At 39.3% G+C, this 5,000-nt stretch overlaps 2 protein-coding genes across 3 annotated transcripts in view; one reads left to right on the top strand and one right to left on the bottom strand.

The window, feature by feature from the left end:
- The window catches only part of ncoa4 (nuclear receptor coactivator 4), a 182,416-nt gene that overhangs the window by 139,885 nt on the left and 37,531 nt on the right, over nucleotides 1-5,000 (bottom strand). The gene's annotated exons all lie outside the window — the stretch shown is intronic.
- dlk2 (delta-like 2 homolog (Drosophila)) overlaps nucleotides 1-5,000 on the top strand; it is a 27,990-nt gene that overhangs the window by 6,646 nt on the left and 16,344 nt on the right. The window contains exon 1 of one of the 2 annotated variants that reach the window (XM_061040831.1): nucleotides 1,026-1,394. The exons of the other annotated variant lie outside the window; for it this stretch is intronic. The gene's annotated coding sequence lies outside the window, so the exon portion shown is untranslated. Of the gene's footprint in view, nucleotides 1-1,025; nucleotides 1,395-5,000 lie in introns of those variants that run through there. 2 annotated transcript variants of the gene reach the window in all.

Genomic DNA, 5,000 nt, shown 5'->3' with positions numbered 1-5,000 from the left:
ACTGTATTCATTTAATACTTTATTTAGTCTACTTTTAGGGACACATTAACTCCACCATCCATATTCCACAGATTCCTAACTTCACATTAGCATCATTTATCAATGCTAACGAGAGGTGTTGGCAGGCACATTTTAAACTGCTAAATAATTCAAAGATATACTCTTCCTGCCAAATAGTGTGAGGCTTTTCTTTTTTTTCCTTAAGCCCATTTATATGAAATGAAAACGCACAACAGTTATGATCATACTTTCTCCACATACCTGATCTCTGTGTCTTATATATATATATATATATATATATATATATATAACTCATCATCACACTGACGGAGTGTAGATGTGCTTCAGCATGGAGAGGATTGAGGAGAGGGAGCTGCGCTAGCCTGGATCACGTCTCCCGACCTCATATTCTTATTTAACCAAATATGTCTGTTTGTTAGGCCAGGCTGTGTGCAAATAGGACGTTATTTATTTGAAAGAACACTTTCTCTACACAGTGCAACAGGTGCTCAAGCTCAATTTTTGTGTATTTGTGCCTTTGACAATAGAAAACTTCCTTCAGACATCTTTGTTGTGGATTAAGTATTCAGATATTTTACCTGAAACTACTGATTCTACACTGTAAAAAGTTAAAGACCTGAATTTGAAAGTTACTTAATTCAAAGTTTAGGCATTTTCATCAAAATGTGGTAGATAGACATGTGAGAACAGTACTTGGCTTTTGAGAATGTTGAACCATGTTGTTTATGTGTTTTTCATATAAACTTTTGCTCTCACTTTGTTTGAGGATTTATTCCTAAGAGTATCTGATGCATTTCTCAAGAATGCAAAAAGACATATATTGTGTGTGTGTGTGTGTGTGTGTGTGTGTGTGTGTGTGTGTGTGTGTGTGTGTGTGTGCATGTGTGTGTGTTTGTGAGCTGTATGTTGAAGCATTAAATTGGCCACCTGTTGCTATCCATTCTCAAACGCACACACTCCCCTCATTCTTTTCTTTCTCAAGCAAACACACTGAAAGAAAAGAATTCAAACACACACACACACACACACACACACACACACACACACACACATACAGATACACAATAAGTATTCCAGGCATGTTAGTTCCTGTCTTTGCGAAGGTTGTGTTCGTCGCAGTAATCTTTGGAAAAATGATCCTGCTCGTTATTTCCCGCCGCCTGCCAGTCGAGCGCGTGGGCAGAGCAACCTGAAGGTCCGTCGCTACAGCAACAGGCTGAACAGACCAAAGCTTGGAGCAGAAGGAAAAACAAGAGACTTACTACGACGGGAAAACAACAAAACATGAAGAGCTGACAGGAGAGACTAAGAGGAGATGTGAAGAGATCAAATCAGCAGAAGAAGAAGGAGGAAATAAAAACAGGAAGCAGCAGGTAGGAACAGGAAGCTGGAAGATATCACATGATTTAAACACCTTGCCACAGCACGTCCAGGTGCTTACACTAATGAGGCTTCTGAGGATTCATGGAAACCTTTGGTTTTCAACTACCTGTTAAGCTTAGCCTACCTTAGCTTAGAACAAAAACTGAAAGCAATGGAAGCTTTGCTCCAACAAAAGTGAAAACTCTGAGTCTGTTGCTGCTTTTCTCTCTGGGTTTCCTCTCATGGTCCAAACACATGAAGCTGTGCTCAGTGTGTCAGAGAGTCAACCAACGTCACTCATTTAAAGGAAGAGTAACTTTGTGTGAAGAGTTTGTTGGTGTTTCTGGTGGTAAATGGTCATCTGAATATGCAGCTATTTTCTACTTTCAGGAGCTTTACTGTGAGTTTCAGGTAGTTTTTAATTGTGCTGGTTCATTCTAAGGCTCTCACAATGTTTTCAATGCGCACTACCTGCTAAGCAGGGGGTAGACTGAGTTATGGTGCTTTTACACATGCGCAAAACTCCTGAAAGCTCCTCAAGTTTACAGACAAGCTGCATGTGAACGCAAAGAGACACATTTGTCACTCTGACTTTACCCAGATTTTTTTGCTGCCCTAGAAACTTTCCCTCATGAAAATGAGTTGAATGTGAGCTGCTGTGAAAACACATTCAGTAAAATTGTGGCCATGTGGAATTAAGTGATGGGCTTCTGGTGTGATCTCTATGCCAAAATGAAACTGCTTAATATGTTTACAGATGGGCAGTATGTTCTTCCCTGCTCCTTAGTTGATATATATGTTGATACACTTCATTATAGTGTTGGACTCTGTTGCTTCAGCTGGTACTTCTGAGTGGCTCTTTTAATGTCACCTACTGCCTCCTGATCTCCTCCCTTTACTATCCATCAGGGATAGTCTCCAGCTGTTATGGTGTGTATTTGAACAAGCAACTCTGAAAAACAGCTTTAGTGACTGCCTAATGGGTATAGCGGATCATCTGGCAGCTAAAGAGCCAGATGTTTTCTTCTTTAGCTTTTGGAGACCAAAAGTTTGGTTTGATTTGATTTGATATTACTTCATTGTTGGATATGGTCTGCAATGTTTGTTGCATCACAGCAGCTACTAAAGACAAGAATATAAAAGATACAAACGAAGCAGAAGAGGAAAAAGAAGAAGAGCAGCTGCTTGGCACTGGCTCTAATAAGTCCATTATGAACAGCTGAGATCCCCGAGAGGAAGTGAACAGGATCTGGGAAATACAGTCTCTGGCTCTGCTCCAACACACACACACACACACACACACACACACACACACACTCTAGATTTTCAGGTCTACAAAGGTGGTTCACTTCTTATCGGGGAACCACAAAATGCTGAACACAGAACCTGCTTCCGAGCAGGATAAGAGATCAACCTGAATGAAACTCAGCTTACTGACCAATCAAATCGGTTGGTCTGAGAGCTCTGTGAGCTGATTGAGAGAAGAGAGGAGGGAGAGACACCGACAATATACTATGTATGTTTTTACATAGGATATCTTTGCTTATATCCTCCCTGAACAGAGACTGAAAAAGCACCAGAGCTTTGTACTTTGTGTTCAGATGTAAAATACACAGCCTACTTATGGCTTTGTGTTTTATTTAAATATACATTTTTATTAGCTCCACAATGTTCTGTTGTTACCAGCTGTAATATATACATCTCAAACTGTCAAACATGCCACAAGAATTAAGCAACAAATTGTAAGATGCACTAACAATAGGGAAGAGATATTATGAGCCTTCAGTCACGCGCATCTATTTTTCTTTTCCTGCCAGTTCTTCTTGCACTTTTTCAAATTCAGCTTTGCTGATTTTAGTCTGGATTAGTTGATAACCAGTGTCATGTGACCACTTACTGTGTTCCTCTTTGTCAGGGTTAGTGAAGCCAGATCAGGAAAAGAGATCCAGAGTATGCTGAACTCGCTTCATAGTACAGGCCCCAGATCTGTCATTCAAAGACTTTCTTCTCCTTTACACAATGCTCTTTGTTTATGTTGCTATGAGATCCTGGAGGAATGGAAAAAAAACTCCATTAGAGCCTCAACTAAACTACAATAGTGAACTTCTCTGCTTACCTTTTTTTTTCAGAAGGTAATATGCCAAGCAGCAATATAAGAGCCTGTAAAATGAAAGGCCTTCTTTTAGATGGTAAATACTGAACTTCCTGTTCCACAACTGAGAATCCTTTCTTTTTCAAGTTTTCCACAGATGAGTCTTAACCAGCTCAGTTTACCATGACACATTTTCAACTTTCTTTCCTTTTCTTTTAGATTGTACAGCTACAAAGCACAAAATAAATTATTTCCTGACTTTATTCAGAGGTTATTCGAAATCAAATAGTCTGTATGAATCAAGCAGCAATCTCTGGTTTTGAAAACTGAAGCCAAAACTGAAGTCCAAAAAAAATAAAAATATGTGTCCACTTGAGGCTGGCAGCAAATGTCTGTTCAAACAAGGCCATTCAATTGACAGCTTAAAGAACCATATTTACAGTCTGGTTCTGAATAACCCATGTCTTTATTGGCACCCACTGTGCCACACTGGTTTGTTGTTTATTTCACAAAGCTGTGAGAATACACACAAGTAGACTTCCTGTCTGGTACAGGAGGATCAGGAAACTCCAACCTCAAGGACTGACAGGTCGGAGTTAGTGTCAGCTGGTCAGGTTTCACATGTGTGTGTGTGATCTTTAAAAAGCTCGTTGAGTTCACTGAGGGACAAAGATCTGACCTGGGATCTGCTGGATGGACTCAGATTGTCAAAATGTGTGAATATAATCTGACTTTAGTCTCCACCATTTTCTCAGGAAAATGTCACCAAAGAATCTTTTACTGAGTCCTTCTGCTGTTTACTGATGAGCAGGAAGTTAGAATTGATTTATTTTAGATTTTTAGCTGTTTTCACACATGCACCTCGGAGAATTTCTAGAAAATTTCATGATAAGCTTTGCCTGAAATCTTCCAAAATTGTTATTCACACTTGACCCTCATAGCTTGAAGTTTTTTTGTGTGGCAGGAATGTTGTTTGAGGAGGCCAGCTTCCAGCTTATTTATTTATTTATTCATTATAAATGTTTCAATTGGTGCAGTGATGTCAATGCAGCACATCATAAGATATTTAAGCAGCAAAACTGAAAACAGTTTTAAACCGTTCCAACTTGACAGGACAGAGGAAACTCTTCAGAGAGGACGGATTAACATTCAGCATCGAAGATAAAAGACAGTAATGATGGAGCTCAGAATAATGGCTCAAACTATTTCACTGTTTAAACCTCCACTGACTGTGTGGGACCTTTTTGATTATTAGAAAACACATTTAATTTGTTAACATCAGATTCTGACTGATCCTGTCAGTGTGTCTGGACATTTAAATGATCAATGCAGTTATATAGCTCTGTGTGTCGTGCTTACATTTGCATCGCTTCTATTGTAATATTGTTCCTGCAGCAGTGGGACAACTGCAGGTGTGTAACTGGGTGTTTTGATTTTATTGATTCTGAAAGTAATATTAGGGCGGCCTTGAGAGTTAACAAGAACCATACAAAACTACCAATGAGCTGATACTGTCAGTAAAGCT

This window comes from Labrus mixtus, chromosome 6 (genome assembly GCF_963584025.1).
Source record: "Labrus mixtus chromosome 6, fLabMix1.1, whole genome shotgun sequence".
Lineage (NCBI taxonomy): Eukaryota > Metazoa > Chordata > Actinopteri > Labriformes > Labridae > Labrus > Labrus mixtus.
The sequence above is the reverse complement of the archived record's forward strand: the minus strand, read 5'-3'. Positions and strand labels throughout refer to the sequence as shown.